Consider the following 21,361-nt stretch of genomic DNA (forward strand, 5'->3'; position numbering starts at 1 on the left):
ACGTTGCCCTCAGTGAATCCCACAGAGGGTCCCCCGAGAGGCCTGCACATCCCTCAGCCCTCCCAGATGCCCCAGAACACAGGCCAGACCCTGCCCACCTGCAGACACTCTTCTGCTAAATGGCCAAGGCCGATCCACGCCCATGGCTCGGATGATATGTCTGGATCTCACTGAGGCAGGCAACGTGGGCCACAAGAGGGCCTCAGGGGGAAATTATATCAAACTGGTCGGACAGAAATGCGATGAATGGACGAGAGATCTGGCACTGGACTGCAGCAGAAGTGTGCGTGGTGGGAGGGAGGGACGTGGGCAGAGTACAGCCCATAGACGGCTCCCCAGAGAGGAAAGAAGCCTGCACGGCAAGGGAAGGGTTTCGGCATGGGACACCACGGGCCCCAGGTCCCATCTGACCTCCCCCTGTCCACCTCAGCGGCCTGCCCCCTTCCTCTGCTGAGGGAAGATCAGCTAAGTTTTTGTGGATGATAGGCCAGCCCAGATGGTCACTGACGCCCCTCACCAGGGAAGATGAGGCCCAAGACTCCGCCTGATTGGTCACTGTGTGCCATCATGGATTCGGGGCCCGCCAGTTTTGACCCTCTGGAATGAGTCTGTTCTGAAAGGGCAGAGTGGGACCGAAGACCTGCATTTGGCTGTCCCACTGCCCAGCTGTGTGACCTCGGGCAAGTCCTGCCCCCTCTCCAGGCCTTGGACCCCTGATTGATAACGTGTGGGGGCTGGACGGGACCAGTGGGAGGCCCCTTCCTGCTCTGTCTGGGCTCGCTGAGGGTTAGGCAGTATGGACAATCCAAGGCCAGGTGCCCACCGAGGCAGCCTACAGGGCTGGGAGGGGCAGAGCCAGGCACCGCTTCTCACTGTCACTTCTGCTGCTGCCCAACACTCAGGAATTCCCTGCGGAGACCTTAGGGACCTCCTGCAGTTCCCTGACAGTTGCGTTCCAGCCCCTCACTCAGCCCCCTCAGGCGCATTGCGTCCTTCTGAGTCTTCTCCCTGGAAGACAGCTGGGTTTAGTGGAACACGCATATGCTCTGGGCCCTGACAGACCAGAGTTCAAGTCTGGCATTGCCACTTACCAGTTGTGTGACCCAGGAGAGGTTACTTAACCTCTCAGAGCCTGTTTCTCCATCTGTAAAACAGGATGGTGGTAATGCCACCTCCCTCAGAGCAGGAGAGGGATCAAAGCAGCTGAAGAGTGTGACATGCCTGGCACCCGGGGGTGGTCCATGAGTGTTACTCCCTGGCCCGGGTGAGCAGCGTCGCTCTGACTGGCGTTTAGGTGGGAGAGGGCCTTTTAAGTCCTCACCACTCAAAGCACGATCCCCAGGCCCCACATCCCCTGAGAGGCTGGTTAGAAATGCAGACTCTCAGGGCCCAGCTCAGACCTGCTGAATCTGCATGTTAACATAGCTTCCTAGGAGATTGAGGGTACCTTAAAGTCACTTTACCGGCAGCCTTCTGGAGGCTTGGTCACCTGGTTCCAAGCATGCAAATTGGTGACAGGTAGGAGATAGCAGGAAGTGCAGGCCCTTGGTGGAGAGAGATACTCTAAGGGCCAGGCAGGGCCCTTCCAAGCCGCCCAGTGACCCTGAGCAAACAGCCCTGACTCTCGGGCCCAGGAGCCAAGGAGGAGGCAGAACACAGAGAGCTCACTCAGTGCTGGGGCTCCGGCTCGTGCAGGAGGGGGACAGTGAGGTCTAGGGGCAAACAGCCTGGAAGCTCACATGGTTACGGGTGCAAAAGTAACCCAGAGAGGCCATGTGAGACACACCCACTCACACACACACAGCACCTCCTACACACACATTGTACACACATGCACACTCACCATCACACACACACTGCCCCAGGACGCGCCTGCCCAAGAACAGCTCCAGCAGAGAGCAGACAACCTCCAGGACAGTGTGTGCCCGTGCCCCTGTGCCGTGTATGCCGTGTGTGCCAAAGGAGGCGTGGCCAGTGCTGGAGCCCCCGGAGGCAGGCCTAGGAGACCATCTTTCCTCCACATTGCCTTGCCCCGCCTCACCTGCCTAAGCCCCAAATCCATCTGAGCCCTGACTTCAGGGTCCCGCTGAGAGGCAGCAACAGAGTGGAGGCTGTGCCCGCCCCCATGCACAAGCTCACACAGAACAGTAGCAAGGCCCACCCCCTCCTGGGCCACAGGGCTTCAGGAGGGGCAGTGACCCCTGTCCACCCTACCTACAGATGAGTGACAGCTCTCAGCTCTACACTCCCACCTTCAGTTCAGAAACACACACCCTACTGACCTCTTTCACCACCGGAGACTGGACTGCCGGGGGCCCCCAGGCTAATGCAGGCTCCAAAGAAACCCTAAAATGTGGGGCCAGAACCTCTAGCAGGCCTAGGATGCCCAAGAAAGAACCATTGACCAGGGGAGTCACATTGGTGCTGCTGCAGGGTGTGTGATGTCATAGGTTCTGGAAAGGCCCTTGGCCCCAAAATATCTCCCCTCTGGGTCCGGAATCCCTCCCAACCCTCTGAGAGTCACTGCTGGGAGAGGCTTCCACCTGAATCTCTCGTCAGCTCACACCCCCGGGAGAGGCAGCCGCAGGCTGGCCTGAGAGTGGCGAAAGACAGGCAGGGGATGGGTGAGTGCCAGATGGGCAGTGCTGAAAGCCAGTGACCGTCATCTCTCCAGGGCCACCCTGTCTGCGAGCTCCCTCCAGGAGGGGGAGCCAGCACCTCTTGGCCACAGAGCGGGGTCCAGCAAGGGGAGAGGCTTTAAGTACCCCCTCCACATACATGCTAGGGGAAATCAGGTCCTGTCCCAACTGTCCCCTTGAGGATGGCAAAGTGCTGGTGACCAGGAGTGGGTGGGAGCCCTAAGAGAAGAGAGGTGGGGGGACAGGAGGGGGAATTAACCAGGTTCCAAAATAGCACAGTTGGTTCTGCCTCGCTTCACCCTGTGCAATGTCTGGCAGCTTCTGCTTTCGGTCTGACTCACGCCTGGTGGGGGCAGGACAGGGCGGCCGGCGCAGGCAAAGGCCGCTGGACAACCAGGCTGTTCTGCCCTCACTATACACACCTACCTGCTGGGCCTCCTCCCCTGCCCCACCCGTGAGCTGGGCTCCTGAAAACAGTCAACAGGGGCAGAAAATCCACGGGCTCCCTCGCCTGGGTCCTATCCCAGCCCTCGTCCACCCCAGGGCCTCCCTAGTGGTGGCAACTGTCCAGACCCAGAACTCAGCTTCACTCCTGACCTGCCAGGTACACGCCAGCTGGCACCTCCACCCCGTCTCCACCTGGGGAGCCGGAGGGGACCTGCCCTGAGGCCAGCCTCTCCCCCTACGGGAGAAATGACCTTCGACAGCAGCGTGTGTGAGCTGCCACTCACGCACGCCACGGAGTGAGTGAGCCGCCTCCACCGGCCGCCACCTCCACACACAGGTGTGAAAGGAATACCACGGTCCTACTCTCCAAATTCACAGAGCGGCTCACCCATCCCTTTCTTGTGTCCTTAAACACACCGCGAAGCACCGCGCCCTTAGCTGGGCAGAGAGGAAGCGAGTGCACTGCATTTTGCGCGTGTTGAGGTGGGGGAGGAGCATCAGTATGGTCTCTCCTTCCATTGTCTCCTGCCCATCCTATCTCTGTGCCCTTCTGCCTCCCTAGCTTCCCCTGTAGAGGTGAGACCAGGCAGCCGACCTGCAGCTGCCTTATACCTCCTTGCTGGATCCAAGATGCTCAAGCTCCCACCTGAGACACCACCGGAGAGCCTCATCATCAATGCCACCTCTCAGGCCCTGTGCAAGTCACCTCTGCCCTCCTCCCAGCCCTCAGACCAACGCGCCCACCCCGAATAAGTCCAGCCACCTTTCTGTCCAAGTGGGGCAGGTACATGAGAGACGTTCACTCTGCCAATGCCGGCCCTGCCCACTGGGTGAGGAATAGATGCCACTAGTAAGTAGGGGGGAGAATGTCAGAGGTAACGACGTTGGCCAGCACAGGCAGACACACTCCTGCCCTCGCCATCCTGGCACACGCACCCCGACCAAACCTGGTTTGGAAGTGAAAACATCAAGGGGAAAGGTCGTGGGCAGCGGCTAGCGAGATGAGTCAAAGGGAGTGGGATTTGGCATGCCTGCCTGTGGCCAAGTCCGGGGTTTTCAGTGTGAATGCCCCCACCAGGCCCAGCACCTGCCCCGTCCCAACCTCCTGCCCTTCCCCCACCCCCACACCAGAAGGCCTCACCTACACACCACTTCCCTCTCTTAACTTTTAACCCTCTTCCCTTCCCTCGGCCCCTTAAGGCATGAGACTATAGTGTGAGTCTGCGGGGTGGGAACAGCAGTCAAGAGGGAGGAGGCCCCTCTCCAGGAAGCAGGCACCGGGCAGAGCCTTCACCAGGGACAAAGAAGGGTGCCCTTGAATAAACTGACCCCCCCTCCCCATTGCCCTGTGAATTGCATCCTGTTCCCCATAGAGACACAGAGGGAGGGCACTAGAAGGCTCAGTTCCCGACTGACTAAAAGGCAGCTACGTGGCAGCCATGGGGCTAGTGGCCCCAGGAGGGGAAGAGGCAGGCGCAGTGAGAGAAAGGAAAAGGAAGTCAGAAAAACCGCTACAATCACAGTCTCAGGATGCCAGAGCTGGGAGGGGGGACTCGGAGGTGCCTCCAGGCCATGTGCTACCCAGCATGTCGGTCTGGTAGCACAGAGAAGTCCGCTTGCCTTGGACGGGGCTGGAAGGAGCGGCCAGTGTCTGGCATATGGTAAGGACCTCATTCACGCTGGGTCCCTTCCCTCTGCTCTGAGCACCTAGAGGGATCCTGACAGCTTCCTCTTTTCACCCATGGCACCTGGCACGTAGCAGGTGCTCCTGAAGTATTGAACAGAATGAATGTGGTCCTGGTGACTGGCCTCAGTGGGGAGGGTCTGCCTGGGGCAGCTGGGGGCTGGCAGCTGTGTGGGCATGGAGAGAAGGGAGCTGTGGGAAGAGGGCCTGACAATAGGCCACTCTAACACACTGGCCAGACCACCAGGCCCGGACTTGGGGAACGAGGCAGAGGCTGTCAGTGCCCCAGCCACAACCCCTGGACACGCACAGTCCAGCCTGCCCACCTGAGTGCCACCAGCTGCCAGGACCTGCATCTGCGCCAGAGGCAACAGAGGTAGCACCCCCCCCTCCCCCAGCAGCCAAAGACCAAGGGGAGCTAGTGAATAAACACCCAATTCCCTCCTCCGCCCCGCTGCCTGCCGGGTAATTCAAAAGCATGTTCTACAGAAACCCCCACTGAGACCGAGCCCCCGGGTGCCCTCAGCTGTCACCTACTCACTAACACACAGTTTATCGGCTTCCTTCCCTTCCCTTCCCTTCTCACTTATCCTATCCACTACCTATGCTTCCTGGGGTCACCTCCCAAGTAAATTACCTGCACTCCTTGTCTCAGCCAGTGGGGCCTGAAGAGGCAGTTCTGACCTGAAATTGAGCAGCCAACTCTAAAGCTTATAAAGAAAGGCCAATAGAAGGACCGAGTAAAATGAGGCCCTCACCCCGAGGAGAAGCTCAGAGGCAGGCGTGTAAGAGCCCAGTCAATGGGGGAGACAGGTGGGGCTGGATGCAATGGCCAAGCGTGGACCTAGAATTTCCCCACCTGTGGGAGGTAAGACTGCCCTCAGAAGCAGAGTTGGCCAGATGGGGAGAAGACGCAGGGACGGGCCAGGGTTGCAAGTTATGTGAGGAAGAAGCCTCTCTTCCAGGGGTGGTGACAGCAACACGAGGTCACTGCTCGCCAATGCCAAGAGGACTAGAAGCCCAGCACTGCCTCTCACCCCCAGGCTGCACCCAGGGTAGAACCACAGACATCCAGCATTCCAGAACCTTAGCATGCCCATTCATCCCATAGAATGGCTGTTACATTCCACGCTCACAACTAGGCTCTGGGGCACCAAGGGAGGCCATTTGATTGGACACTAAGAGCATGTGTTTTGAAGCAGGTAGAGCTGAATCTCAGATCTGTCGCTTACTGGCTGTGTGACTTTCAGCAACTTACTTAACTTTATGGGTCCCAGTATCCTTGTGTGTAAAATGAAGACAATGTCCATCTTGGAGAGTTGCTGTAAGGATTAAATGCAAAGCATCAAATATAGGTGCTCAATAAATATTTGATGGATGCATGGATGGATGGAGGCATGGATGGATATAACGGGTGGATGGATGGATATAATGGATGGATGCATGGATGGATATAATGGGTGGATGCATGGATATAATGGGTGGATATAATGGGTGGATGGATGGATATAATGGATGGATGCATGGATGGATATAATGGGTGGATGGATGGATATAATGGATGGATGCATGGATGGATATAATGGGTGGATGCATGGATATAATGGATGGATGCATGGATGGATATAATGGGTGGATGGATGGATATAATGGATGGATGCATGGACAGATATAATGGGTGGATGCATGGATAAATGGATATAATGGATGATGCATACATGGATAGGTGGATGGATTTTGAAAGGAGACAGAAGAGACACAGTAGTTGTCTGCAGTCTGGTTCCCATCTGGTTCAATATCCCTCTCTGCTAAATTTAATAACAAGAAAATGAAGTCCCATCACTCTCTAATTTATTTGTTAGAGAAATTAGTGTCTTCATTTATCAGGTTCACAAATGCAAAGTAAGATCCTCCTAAGGAGACTTAGCCACATTCCTGGGGGTGGGTCACTCCCTGAAGGTATAGAGGGCTGTGTCAGAACAGAGGGTATCCTCCTGGCTCAGTCCCCATCACACTGGTTCGCACCATGCCTGTATCCCTCTCCCCTCAAGTCCAACTCCACCCACCCCCACCCCAGGGAAGGGGGGTCGGGGCCAGGAAGAATAAGAGGAAGCCAAAAAAAGCAGGCAGGGGGAACAGGCCAGGACAGACGAGCAGAAGAAGCCAAGAAGAGAGTGTGGATATGTGGGATGCGGGTGAGTAGGGATCTGAGAGAAGAGATTAAAGAGCAGAGAGAAGAGTTTATTGCCTTTGGAGAAATGGAGAAAGAAAATAGCCCCAAGAGAACAGGGAGCAGAAACGAAATGGACTGAGCAACAAAGGAAGGTCACTCCCCTGCTCCATCACCCCCGATGGCTCCCCACTGTCCACAGATAAGGTCCAAACTCCCTAGTTGGGCCTTCAAAGCACCCAGGATCCCCCTGCCCTAAACAAGCCCTGGGCTCAGCTAAGGGGGCCTCCTCACTCTCCTCCCCAACACAATCCAGGCCTCCAGATGCTCCCCCGCCCCAACCCCTTCCACAGACTGTCTGACCCCCACTCATCTCCAGAAGCTCTGCTCAAGGACCACCTCTTCCAGGCAGCCCACCCTGCCCTCACCCTAATCTGATCACCATTGGAAAACAGTTACTTAATCTGCCCCAAGCCAGGCTCTGTGCCTGACACCAGGATACAGAGATGAATAAGACAGTCCCTGCCCTCAGGTACTCACAATCTAGTTTGGAAAAAAGAGCATTCCCTGATATTATATATTGTACTTCTTGTACCACTAGGACTACTACCTCTAACAAACCTGCACCGAGCACCCTCCTTTTGTCAGGAACTGTGTCTGAGGCCTTTATCATGTATGACTTCACTTAACCTTCTCAACAACACTGATAAGTAGGAAATGGTAGTGTACCCATTTTACAAACGAGAAACTGAGGCACAGAGGGTTACTCTGTCTCATTTTCTCAGCTGTCGTATAAGTTCCCCGAGGGCTGTCCCCAGGTTGCTCTTTCTCAGCATCTCCCAGATAGAGGGCACTCAAACGTGACCCTTCTAGGCTTGGCGTGCCCACTACTGTGGCCGTGGATGACAATGTGTTGGCTGGTTGGTGGGAACAGCATAATCGGAGAAAGATGCGCCCAAGCAGAGTGAGAGGGAGGAGACAAGGCTCCCGGGTGGGCTGAGAAGGGAGCCAGCCTCGGTGTCCCCATCCAGCTTCTCTCTTCCCCACCTGTCCCCATGGCCCAACCCGGGCATATCACAATCTTGTGGTCACTGCAGAATGCCCTGTCCACTTGCTGAGAAGGCTGAGATGGCACTGAAGGAGGGAGCCAGGCCACATGCCCAGGATGGACAGGGGACAAGGAGGGCAGGCTGAGGAGAAGGGAGGAGCTTCCGCTCTGCCCAGCCCTGTGGGGTCAGGGCTCGTGGAGTGGGTAAGTTGAGCCCAGAAAGTGAGAAATGGGGCAGACCCCATAAGAGTCACGTCTGGGCAGCTTCCTCCTTGGCCTGAGGGGTGTGGGCACCAGGCAGAGGTGGGACCCCCTCACAGCCTAGAAGTGGGCTGCCCTCTCAGCAGGCTCCCCGGCCTCAGAGGCTCCTTCAGCCTGGGAAACCTGAGCAGACAGGGCAGCTCAGGACTCGATCTCAGAATAGAAGCAACTGGAGGCCTCGGCACCCCCACCTCCAGGGCAGTCTAGGTTGGGGAAGGGGAGCTTCCTGTCCAGCCTATGGAACACAGGCAAAGGGAGCGAGGGTCCAGGCTGCAGCCCTGGCCACAGCTCACCTCTACATTCCTGTCCCCTCCCAAGACGGACAGGTGGGACAGGGAAACTGAGGCGCAGAACCACACACCGCCCCCTGCCCAGCTCTGGAGACCTGCTCTGCCTGCCCAGCCACCAGCATCGTCCCTGAAAATTAACGACCGTGCTTGTCGCAAGTACGTTGGGACTCCAGACCCTTCTGTGCCAGGGTCCCCTTCTACCCTGGGTACATCTACTTTTCCAGGCCTGCCTCGCTCCCCAAAGTTGGGCTGGAAAGAAGGAGCCTTGTCTTCTCCCAAGCCCCGATCTGGAGGCTGGGGTGCAGAGCTCAGACTCTGGACCCAAGGCTGCCTGGGCTCGAACCCCAGCTCCACCACTCGCTAGCTGTGTGACCTCAGGCAAGTTCCTGAAGCCTCTCGATGCCTTGATTTCAACGATGCTCCCCCCCTGCCCTGCACCCCACAGTTGATGAAACAAATGTACTCATTTGGCTCTTCAGGTGTCCTGAGTGGTCCCGGTCCCTGCACTCAGGACACGCTCACACCCAATCACCAGTCCCCCCTCCTCCTCCTCACCAGGGACCCAGCGGCTCGGGCCCTGGCAGGGGGTGCCGAGGAGCTGACGGAGCCACTGCTGTCGATAGAGCTGGTGCCAGGCCCCTGGCGGGCACAGGGCCCAGGCGTACAATGGGGCTGTGTGTGCACCCAGCCTTACCCTGGAGCAGAGCTGGGCAGGCCGGCATCTGGGGTCAGGCCAGGAATTCATTTCCCTGGAGAAGGCCTCCCCCTCCCCCTCGCAGGCTGCACAGCTCAGGAAGGGGGGCAGGCACAACCCAGTCGCCCATGGAGCCCAGGGAGCGGAATGGAGGCATGCCCGGTGGAGGGCACTGGGGAATAGGGACTCCTGAGTCCAGAGGCCCAGCGGGGCGGCTCCCTGGTGAGGCATTTTGGACCCATTACGTAATCTGGGGCTGCGGCCTCGCCTGGGGACACAGGGAAGGTGAAGCCTGCAGGGCCAGGAGGAGGTGGAGAGAAGCCTGCTGCGACCCCTCCCCATACAGAGGGCTCACCCTCCCTCTCAGCTTGCTGGAGCCCTGGGCTCAGCACCAGGGCCTTGGGGTGCCCAGGGAGGGGAGCCAGCTCATTCCCCAGGAGGATGAGTCCCCAGCCGGCTGCAGCCAGGGCAGTGGGCGAGGTGGGCAGGTGGGGCCTCTCCCCTCCCTCCCCGGCAGGTCTTCTCCAGCTGGAAAACCGCGTGGCTGGGCTGGTGTGCTGGCCACAGCGTCCCAGTCCGGGGCCTCCGCAGGCGGCTTCCTCTGATGCAGGGGGTTACCTGGTGCCGGGATTCGGGGGCTTGATGCCCTCCTCGTCCCCACACCGACTCCTATAGCTGCAGGTATGGACCACCCCGCAAAATGCCCCTGAGAGGGGTGTCAGACTTCAGGTCCAGGCAGCCACTTACCCCCGAGTGAGAAACGGGCTCTGAGGAAGGGAGGAGAGGGAACACGGGCCTCTGGTGGGTGGGGGAAAGGGAGGAAGTCAGCCACCCTCTACCTCAGGTGGTGGCCAAAATGGGGAGATGGGGAGGGCCCCTTTGCATAAATCACTTTCCATTCTCCTCAGAGCCCGGGAAGCTTCCAGCAACAGGAGATAACCGCCCTTGCTCCCTCACTGGCTCAATTCACACATCCCCTCACACCCAGTCATAACGACACAAATATGTGCCCTTTGGGCTGCCACCCACACTCCCAGAAGGTCATACATGAAAGTCACAGTGGTGGCCCTAGCCCAGTGGACACAGTCGGATGCTCACCCTTCCCCTCACACCCAGAGGCCCCCACCTCCCCAGCCAAGCCACAGCCCAAGCACAACACATCCTAGAGGCCCCAGTCAGAGCACCACAGCACCCCAATCTTCACCTCAGGAGAACCCCCTCAGTGAGAGGGACAGGACCTTCCCCAGCTGGGCCCACTTCACCAAGACCCTCGTGTGTGTGTGTGTGTGTGTGTGTGTGTCTGTGTGTCTGTGTGTCTGTGCGTGTGTGTGACCTGCCCTGAGAACAGAGGCTTTGAGAGCTGGAAGGAGCCTTCTGAAGCCAAGCCCATCACCCTCCTGTCACCCATGAGCAAACTGAGGCTCAGGCTGGGGAAGTGTCTGGGGAAGTGGGGAGGCTCAGTTCAAGTTCGTGAGCAAGGCTGAGCCTGGACCCCAGTGCTGGGGTGGCTTAAGGCTGATTAAACAAAGCACAGGGGCGGGGAAGGCGGAATGAGCGGGGAGAAGGAAGAGGATGGGGTAGGGGAAGATCCGCCACCACCTTAGAGGTACCGCTGTCCCAAGATGCTGTGCTGGTACCACTTCATCCATTGCAAATATTTCTTGAGCACCTACTAGGTGCCAGTGCTGTGGCAGGGGCCTTTTTGCCCAGTCCCAGCCCTCACTCCTGGGAGATTTTGATTCTGGGATTGAGGTTTGTCTTCGGGGCACCCACGTCCTGCAGGCAGCAAGGCCGGGGGGCACTCAAACATCTCCCCAGAGGAGCAGCCTGGCAGCCCTCCAGGCCCCCACACTCCATGGAGACCCCAGCACCCTTTGTACAGGCATGCCAGAGCCCCCCCTGCACAGGCCACCTCCCAGAGTCAGAGCTGAATTGGAGGGCATAGACATCTGATGAAAAGGAACCTGGGAAGTCACCCACCAGAGATTCCCAAGATGTTTTTAGCAGCAGAATCCTGATTTCAGACAAAATTTACCTGGAATTTTTTTTTTTTTTTTTTGCTGAGGAAGATTGGCCCTGGGCTAACATCTGTGCCCACCTTCCCCTACTTTATATGTGGGATGCCACCACAGCATGGCTTGACAAGCAGTGTGCAGGTCTGCACATAGGATCCAAACCTGCGAACCCCAGTCCACCGAAGCAGAATGCATGAACTTAACCACTGCGCCACTGGGCCGGCCCTACCTGGAATCTTAATATGTAAAACATGAGAATGAAGCAGCTCTGTGGGGAGAGGGGCAGGCCTCCAACTGCGGGCCTCCCCCACACTCCCAAACAGTCCCCAAAGCACCCCCTGGGGTTCTGAGGAAGAGTCTGAAAACCACGGTTTTTTCTGCCTCTTCATGTTCCAGAAGCCCAGAGGAAGCACAAGGAGGGCTAGGACCACGGCCCCCGCCCTCCAAACTTCCAGGCTGAGCTCTCCTCCCCGACTCCTAAGGCAATGGCACCCATCCCTCCCATGGGAAGGGGACACAGCACCCCCCCACACACACACACAAAAGTCTCAAGGATTCAGCTCCCACCGTGCGCCCAGCACTGGGCCCAATGCTCCATGAACATCGAACGCTTTCTTTCCACAATAATTCTATGCCCTACGTGTTATCATCTCGGTCTTGTAGGTAAAGACATGGATGTTCAGAAAAGTTACGTGACTCTCTCAGGCTGCGAAGGTCAAAACCCCCACTGCGACCCACCTGTGTGTGCCTGACCTGCAGCCCGAGCTGCAGCCTTGCAGAAGTCGCCACCGCCATGACGCCTGGGTATAACCACCCCCCCTGAGCCCCATCCCAAGCTTCCCCTCACTCAGAGAAACGCTGAGAAGCCTCCTACCCAACTCGCTCCAACAGGACGGCACATACAGAGCTCCTCGCTAGGAATAATGACAATAAAAAGAATAAAATACCACCACCTCCCTATTATACAGCACTTACTATTTAGGGACTTCATACATTATTATCTCACTCCACACAACACTATACTCCCGTCCTCATCTCACAGATGAGGAAACTGAGGCACAAAGAGGTTGAGGACTTGCCCAAGGCCACAGCTAGGGAGCAGCAAAGCCGGGACTTGACCCCAGGCAGTCTGGCTGCAGAGCCTGCACACCTAACCACTGAGCTACACTCCTTCCCTGTAACGCTGACTCCTCCTTTGCTGGCAGCCGGACCAAGTGTCCTAGCTCCCTCCTCTGAGGCCCCTCTCTGCAGGGGTCAGAGGCCGACTGGAACCCCCAAGGGATGGATGTGGGGAGGCCTACCTGTGAGCATCACGGGTGAGGGTAACAGCCATCCCACCTCCCCCCCACCCCGGAAGCTGGAGCTGGAAGGATGAGATGGTGGAGGGCAACCAACACCCAAGCATGAATCGGACGCCTACTGTGTGCCCAGCCTCAAGTTGTGGCAGGTGCAGGAAGTAGAAGACTCTGTCCTCGCTCTCCTGCCAAGGCTCCAGTTCCCAGTAACGGCCAAGGGGTCGCCCCTGCCACCCCCACCCCCTTCAGCACTGACTACACCAGATGTTGGCAGCACTTAGAAACAGGGCTAAAAATAGCCTCAATAATGAGTCAGTGCTAAGAATAACTCGGGCAGACAGCTCTCCCGGAGAGGACACTCTCTGTCAGGGAGGCCCCACCTCCTCCCCAGTCCCCCCCCCCGGGCTGGCCCACCCCTGGCCTTTTACCTGGAGCCTCCACAGTCAGCAGAGGGCCTGGGGAATTTATACCCCAACTGCTGTGTTGACAGAGATGCGGGCACGCCCGCATGCACTGCCATCACTCAAGCCAGGTGGCCGGCCACCCTACATGAAGGCCGGGGGTATCAGAGGGGTGGGCAGAAGCTGGAGAAGACCGCCAGGCTCAAGAAGAACGCACTGAGGCTCCAAGACACTTGAGTTTCTTTCCCCACTCTAATACCAACTCCCCACAGGAAACTAGGAAATCGTGCCTTCTGCTCCCCACCCTGCATGTCTCACCTGTGAAATGGGTCCCCGGAGTCAGCCAGACCAGCCCACTTCCCAGGTGAGCGGGGAAACCGAGACCAGACGGGGAGAGCAATACACTAGAGAGCAGACATCAACGTTGGAGAGAATCAGAACCTACGAGTCCGAACCAGGCCACGCCCCACGGCCAGGGGTCTCCCTCATTTCTTCCCTGTTCTTCTCTCATCACCCCCCAAAATGACAACAATTGTTAGACTCGTGGACATCTGTACATGAATTGCATATTAATAGAACACATTCACATTTGGTATCAGAGCTGAACCTCTCAATAACTTCAGATAATAAACAAGATGATGAGCTTCATTACACAGCTGAGGAGACCGAGGCTCAGAAACTGAACTGACTGGCGAGGGGCCCCACGGCTGGGATGAAGCCTCACTGCCCTCAGTTCGCCCAGGAATTATCTCTTGGGAGCCCACATGCTGGGCACAGCCCCATCTCCCAGCAATGCCCAGAGGGAAGGGGACACCTCTGATGCTGCTGGGAGCCAGAGGGAAGGGGCCAGAGAAGGTGAGGAGCCTTCAGGGAGGGAGAAGCATCCCACACATTTCTCTGAGGAGAACAGAGGAAGGAGGGAGGAGGAGGTGTCCTGGGCAGAGCACTGGCCATGGAGTCAGGAGCCCTGGGGTCTAGTCCTAGCTCTGTTAGAGATAACTACACGATCCAGGAAAATGGTTTCCTAGGCTTCACTTCAGGTCCCCGTTTCTCCATCTGGAAAATGGAGCTTGGAACACCAGGCCTTTGAGATATCCTGGGGTATATTATAACATTTTGAAGGTGCACATTGAATATTAGCATATCAAAGGCTCTGACAAGTCCTACAGCAAAGAAACCATTTTGCTTTTTTTGACTCACACCTTCCCATACCTGCTTGACCACCAAACCCTTCTACAGAACACATCTTGGGGGGCCGGCCTGGTAGTGTAGTGGTTAAGTTTGAGCGCTCCCCTTTGGTGGCCTGAGGTTCACAGGTTCGGATCCTGGGTGCAGACCTAGGCACAGCTTACCAAGCCATGCTGTGGCAGCATCCCATATACAAAATAGAGGCGGATAGGCACAGATGTTAGGGAAGGGCCAATGTTCCTCAGCAAAAAGAGAAAAAATTGGCAAAGACATTAGCTCAGGCCCAATCTTCCTCACAAAAAAAAAAAAAAAGAACACATCTTGGGAAACCCTGGAGTAGATTTGGAGTCACCAATACAAATGCCTGCAGGGGCCAGCAGGAAACATGAAAGCCTGGGCCCAAACAAAACACATCAGGACCCGCAGTAGCCGCCAGCCCTGAAATCTCCCTGGCAGCTCTGGGGGTGCAGGGAGTCTGGCTCTTCTGTTCCATGAAGGCATCCCTCAGGACCCACCCAGGGTTTTGATCCCATCTGATCCTCAACAATCCTGCTGAGAGGGGCAGGGAAGGGGTCAGCACCCTGTGTCACACAACTGAGGAGACTGGGACCCAGGGAGACTGCAAAACTGGCCCAGGATCACACGGCGGGTTATGGCTGAGGCGGCAGGGGTGATGAAGCAGATCGCACTCACAGCCCTCATTATGTGCCAGCACTTTCCCTCCACTCTCCGTGTAATTCTCACAACAACCCTTTGAGGAAGGCACTGATGTCCCCACCTCACAGAGCCAGAAACTAAGGGTCAAAGAGATGCAGTCCCTGTCCCAGGTCACACAGCCAGTAAGTGGTACTGCCCAGAGTTCAACCCCACCAGTCTGAATCCAGAACTCATGCCCTCGGCCTAGCTCTCCCACTCACTAGCTGGCTAACCTCGGGCGAGAGACGTAACCATTCTGGGCCTCAGTTTCCTCACCTGTAAAATGGGACTATAAAAAGATCTGTGTATGAGGTTACCATGAAGATTAAATGTGCAAATGTACAAGAATGCTCAGCACAGTGCGTAGCACACAGTAGGTGCCCAGTTTTTGTGACCCATCATTATTTATTTATTTATTTATTTATTTATTTATTTTTGTGTGTGTGTGTGTGAGGAAGATCAGCCCTGAGCTAACATCCATGCTAATCCTCCTCTTTTTGCTGAGGAAGACCAGCTCTGAGCTAACATCTATTGCCAATCCTCCTCCTTTCCCCCCCCCCCAAAGCCCCAGTAGATAGTTGTGTGTCATAGTTGCACATCCTTCCAGTTGCTATATATGGGACGTGGCCTCAGCATGGCCGGAGAAGCGGTGCGTCGGTGCGCGCCCGCGATCCGAACCCGGGCCGCCAGCAGCGGAGCGCGCACTTAACCACTAAGCCACGGGGCCGGCCCTGTGACCCATCATTAAATAACACATCCCACTGTGGGAGCTCACTCCCGAGCTTCTGGGCTCCCAGCTCAGCAGGCTGGAAGCCACCCACGGCTTCCTGGAAGTTGGCCTCTGCCAAGAAGTCCCAGGGCAATGCCCCCACCACCTGGCAACACAGACCTCCAAGCTGGGGCTCCTGGGGTGCCCCATGTAGGTGGTGGCTCTAGAAGTTGGGGTTCCCAGACCGAGGCCAAAGCTGGGTCTCATTTCCTGAGGCCCCTAACAGGCCACCTCCCCCTCAGCTCTGGGGAGATCCCCGGCTCACCATGGGCCACAGGCCTCTCCCCACCACTGCCCCACAGCCCCAGGTCACGGGGTAGAGAGGCAGGGGGCTCTCCAGCCAGGCAGCTGATGTCCTCATGACCTTCCCCAGCCCTCTCAGCCTTAGATACGAAAGTAACAACCCACCCAGAGCTCTCCACACTTCCCACAGCCGGCTCCTCCACATCAGGTCACAAGAGGGACATCAGCACCCAGAAGGCCGGCTGCTTGGGGGTTATTATGCCCACCATACAGATGAACCTGAGGCTCCGACTCGCCATGGGCAGAGATCTAAGTAGTAGAAAGACTTCTGGCTCCTGGATCAGGACTCAGGGCTTAGCCAGATCCCAGACCAGACCCGCTAGAGCCAGCTGAGGCAGCAGAGGGGAGGAGAAGGCTCAGGAGGCTTCCAGGGGCAGAGGGGAAGAGGAAATGGCTGAGCCATGGGCCCCGGCTCTCACCCAGTCACTACAGATTCTACAGGTCTTGGGGACTCAGTAAACCTGAGTCCTCCTCTACCCCACCCCACCCTAGCAGGGGAGACAGGCACAGCCCTGCCCAGTGCCCTGAGATGACCCCCACCCAACCCTCTGCTCTGGCTAGCGTGGCACCTCCACCAGGCCAGGCCCTGCAGCCCTCCACAGACAGGGCGCCCCCACCTCCGGATGGCTCTCCAGCTCCAGATCCCAAGCCACCATTCACCCCGGGCATCGTCCTCTCTCACTGCCCCCTGCAACATGTGGTCATCCCCCAGGAAGCTCTCTCTGCCATCCCCGCCCTCTGCCTCTGCTGACTCCCACACAGCACGGCCCCCTCATCCAGCCATCTTGCTAAGCACTGGGTCCCACTACCCAGTCTGGCCCCTGGGACGTGGTGCTGGGTCTCGCACTAACTAGGTGCTCCAGAAACACTGCTGCACAGGAGGGAGATCATCTCTAAGGCAGTGGCCCCAAATGTTTCGACCATGACTCCCAGAAAAATATATTTTATTTGGCCCACTACACACACACACACTCACAATACATGGAGTGCATGTACACATGCACATGAACCAAAAAAAGTTGTGCAAAACAACACTTACTGTGCAATATTCTATGATTCTTTTTCATTTAATTTATTACATCTTTTTCATTTCATTTTCATTGAGACCCACTAAGCTGATTTCCTGGCCAGATGAGGGTCCAGTCAGTGGCCGTGATCTGTGGTTCAAATAATGGCCCTCCAAGGATGTCTGTGCAGCCCAGCCCCCTGCCTGGCACACGCCCCTCTCTGTAACAGGTGCCTAATAAAGGCATCCATCCGTCGGACACTTCCTCCAGGCCAGGCCTGCGCTCAGCATTTTATTATGATATCTCATTTCCTCCTCGCCATCACCCTCGGAGGTAGGGACTGTGAGGGATCTGACATGCGAAGAAACCCAAGGTCACACCGTCAACGACTCAGGCAGAATTCAAAGCCAGGTCTGTCTGAATCTGGAGCCACATCCATAACCAGTGCACACACTGCCCACTCCAGGAGTGGGCCTCAGCCCCTCTCTTAAGTCTGCACACCACAGGAAGCTCACCCCAGGGAAGTGACTCCAACTCCAACTACTGAAAAGCCGTTCCCTATCTTAACTGCATTCTTTATATTTGTTGACCATTTTACTGGAGGTTGGGGGGAGGTGCAGAGAGAAGGCAGGGCTCCCGGGTCGCAGAGCCCACAGCCCACTCACCTCTCACAGCAGACCCTGCTCCCTCCTCCCCACCCACCCACCTCCAGCTGAACCCAGAGAAGGGGCTGGCACCGGGGTGGCGGGTCCACCTCAGGGCTCAAGGGGACCATCCTGCTGTCCTCCTCACTGATATCACTGCCCTGGGGCAAGTTCCTCAACCCTTCCGTGCCTCCATGAGTCTATCTGCGAAAGCAGGTAATAACGGCCCCCATCTCATGGGGCAACTATGAAGGTTCAAGGGGCCGATACAAGTCATGGGGTAAGGCCTGGGGAACGCGAGCTCTTATTATCATCCCCAGTTCCAACTCAAATCCCCACCATCAAACATCATCCCCATGAGCCCTGGGCGGTGCCTGCTGTTTGCACACAAACACGCTCTCATACAGGTAAAACGTTCACCTGTGCAGAGACTCCCTCACTGGGCACCGGGCACTGTACTGAGCGCTCTGCGTGAATTCAGTCTTTTAATCCTCAGAATGAACCCACGGTGGGCACTGTAATTGTTATCTCCATTTTACAGAGGAGGAAACTGAGGCACCAAGGGGCTAAGCAACTTCCCAGAATCACACAGGATTCAGACCCAGGTGGACGGCAGGGTGTCTGCTCCCAGTCCCTGATGGGAGTGGGTGTTTACTGCGGCCTGGCCAGCGCCCAGCTAAGCACCTTGTGCCCATCACCTTCTCCCGGGGCCTGAACACAAGCCTGGGAGACAGCAGGGAGGTCAGCAGCGCTTAGTGAGACTGCCTGGGGTCGTGGGGCTCCTCAGAGGAGGAGGCGCTGGCAGCCAGCGCCTCTGACCACTGACTTCGTGCGCTCTCCACTCTCCCACGTGCCGTCCCACCCCGAGCCTGGGCAGGGGCCCCTTCCCTGCACCACCTGCCTCCCCAGCCCCACCTGCTCAGTAGCTCCCCTACCCCACGACATCCCGGTGCCAGTGCAGCCTGCGGGGCCTCGTCCCCACTCACCCACCTCCCCAAAGACACCACACACACACACACACACACACACACACACACACACACATCCTCATACCTGGGAGCAGGCAGCCCCCTGGAGGGAGGGCCCCTGGAATGCTCAGCTCCACGGGGGGCCGCAGCCCAGGGCCGTGCCCCTGCCCCAGCGCCGGCCCCAGTTTCCTCATTTCCCCCACGCTGTTTCTCACCCAGCCCCCTGCACCTCGGCCTGAGAGGAAGTTGCACAATCCCCTGGGAGCTGCAAATGTGGCCGAGGATTACTCACAGCGCAGAGGAACTGCACGCCCGGAAGGCCTCTCACACCCACAAGTCTACCCAACACTGACGGCTCCCAGCTCCAACCTCACCCACCCGGGATTCCGGGCCACCTACAGAGCCCTTCCCTGCCCCTAGATGGAGCCCCTGGCAGCCCGCCACGAGCCACATGGCCTGGCCCCACGGGACCCCAGGCCATGCTACCCCCTGCACCGAGATGGAGAGGCACAGAGGGGCAGGAATTGGCAGGAATCCTCCCAGGTCCCGCGTGAGTCGAACCCTAACCCGCACACCCTCCCAGCCCCTCCTGGAGACGTGCCCTCTTAGCCAGAAGCCCCCCAGTTCACCACTTTCCTGACTGACCACACACCTGCCCCCTCAGCCTCAGGCCTTCCCAGGGCCTCCGGACACCCAGTTCCCAGTCTTACCATAGCCCATCCTGAAAAGGACCCTGAGACCAAGCATATTCCTATGAAGCTCTGTGAAAATCTGAGTCACCACACAATTTCCACTGGTGGGAAAATAGTCTCACTACACATGCAATTTCAGAGGTTCCTCAGCTCCCAGAGTACTTCTCTCAACAACCTGTCAGAGAGACTGGACATGTCACTAGTGTTTCTTTCTGGTGGCTAAAGGATTCCCATCTTTGGTAGGTAAATAATAAATACCCCTTGTCAAGAAAGGCTGGCTGTCATTAAGCTGGTATTAGTCATCTACACCTCAAGGTGGATGAGTTTCCTAGGCCCTTTCATGAGAGTATGTTTCAGGAAGGGATAGTGTAGTGGAGGGAAGATCAAGCAGGCCACAGCTCCTGGAGAAGGCAGAAGATGCCCCTGAGGTGAGGTGAGCCCCCGAATGGGGAGGTCGGAAAGGACCAGGAAGGTCTGATCACTCTAGGGCCCTCCCTGGGATAGTAACTCTGGAAGGACACAGAGGGTAAGGAGGAGCCTGGCCTAGGTGTGCAGAGCCGCCGAGGATGACCGCTGGCTCCCACGCCTCACTGCCCGGACTTGCAATGGGGCCTCAGATAAGGAGAACGATAAGCACCACTTATCACCCCACACAACCTTGGACTCCCACCCCACTAAGGACAAAGTCAGAAACGGTTTTGCCTGGGCCCCAGGGCTCCCCAGAGAGCCCCTCATTTCTGCAGCCCTCATCAAAAGGCTGGGCCCTCAGGGTGGCTCCCCCACAGCCCTCTGGGGCCTGGAGCAGCAGGAACTGAGGCCAGGGCTCGCCTGCCACCTCCAGCTCCGTGGACTGGGAGCCCAGGCCCTCCCTCCCCTGGAAACAACGACCACAGGCCCCTTGGCAGGGATGCTTCCCAAAGGCCTCCACAGCCACCCTCTCCCTGCCCTGACAACAAGCCCCTGGAGGGGAGGGAGCAGCAACCCTTGCTACCGTCATTTCAGATGAGGAGACTGAGGCTGAAGGCACTCGGTGGCTTCCCCAAGGCCAGGCAGCCGGTTCACGGCAAATCTCAGTTTCCTGGCTCTTCCAAGATCAGAGTTTCTCAACCTCAGCACAAGCGACACTCAGGACCAGATAACTCTTTGTTGTGGGACGGTCCTGAGCTTTTCAGGATGTTTAGCAACGTCCCTGGCCTCTACCCACTAGGTGCCAGGAGCATTCCCTGAGCTGTGACAACCGAAAATGTCATCAGACGTTGCCAAATGGCCCCTGGGAGGCAAAATCGCCCCCGTTTGGGAAGCCTAGGAGCCCCTGAAAGACGAGCGTCGGCCAATTCTAAACCGAAGGGTATCTGCTGGGGGTTTTAGAGGTCCCCTGCTCTGCCAGCTGTACCAGGCAGGAGGGCCTGAAGGTGCTAGTGAGGACTCTGGGGGCTCAGGACCCTTTGGGAAGAGGGTCCCCATCGGCAGGCACTTCCACTTGGAGGTCTCCTCCCAAGACCACCTTCCCACCTCCAACCTACAAACCAGCCCCCTCTCTGGCACTCACTATTGCCATTTTGATCACACAGTCCTATGAGTAAAAAGTTTCTAACACCCCCAATATATGCTTCTTTTCTCATAAATTATTATAAATACCAACACACGAATATATTGTGCATGCCAGCAAATGTATACAAAAATAGATTTATAAAAAAGATGAGAAGGGAGATGAAAATTACACCCATGATAGATACATCCAGATCTTTATGATAGTTAGGTCTTATCCTTGCTTTTTTTTTGAGGAAGATTAGCCCTAAGCTAACATCTGTTGCCAATCCTCCTCTTTTTTGCTGAGGAAGATTGGCCCTGGAGAGACTGTTACACCCTCATCAGCAGGACAGAAATTAAACAGTCCACCAATACCAAGTGGTGGCGAGGATACGGAGCAACAGGGGCTCTTGGAGCCGCTGGTGAGGAGTAAATTGGTACAACCACTTAGCAAAATATTTGCTAAAGTTGAAACAGGCATTGCATACCCTGTGTTCTAGCAATTCCACTCTGGGCTATATATACTCTGGAGAAATGTATGCACCAATGCACCAGGAAGCAATACAAGGATGTCAAGGACGCCAAGAAAGCAGAACAACCCAAATGTCCATGAGTAGCAG

General features: G+C 56.8%; 1 protein-coding gene across 2 annotated transcripts in view; it reads right to left on the bottom strand.

Annotated features, from left to right (window-relative positions):
- TFEB (transcription factor EB) overlaps positions 1-21,361 on the bottom strand; it is a 47,105-nt gene that overhangs the window by 16,907 nt on the left and 8,837 nt on the right. The window contains exon 1 of one of the 2 annotated variants that reach the window (XM_087438576.1): positions 18,605-18,688. The exons of the other annotated variant lie outside the window; for it this stretch is intronic. The gene's annotated coding sequence lies outside the window, so the exon portion shown is untranslated. Of the gene's footprint in view, positions 1-18,604; positions 18,689-21,361 lie in introns of those variants that run through there. 2 annotated transcript variants of the gene reach the window in all.

Source organism: Ceratotherium simum, chromosome 13 (assembly GCF_057802395.1).
Source record: "Ceratotherium simum simum isolate JZ-2026a chromosome 13, ASM5780239v1, whole genome shotgun sequence".
In the NCBI taxonomy this organism is placed as follows: domain Eukaryota; kingdom Metazoa; phylum Chordata; class Mammalia; order Perissodactyla; family Rhinocerotidae; genus Ceratotherium; species Ceratotherium simum.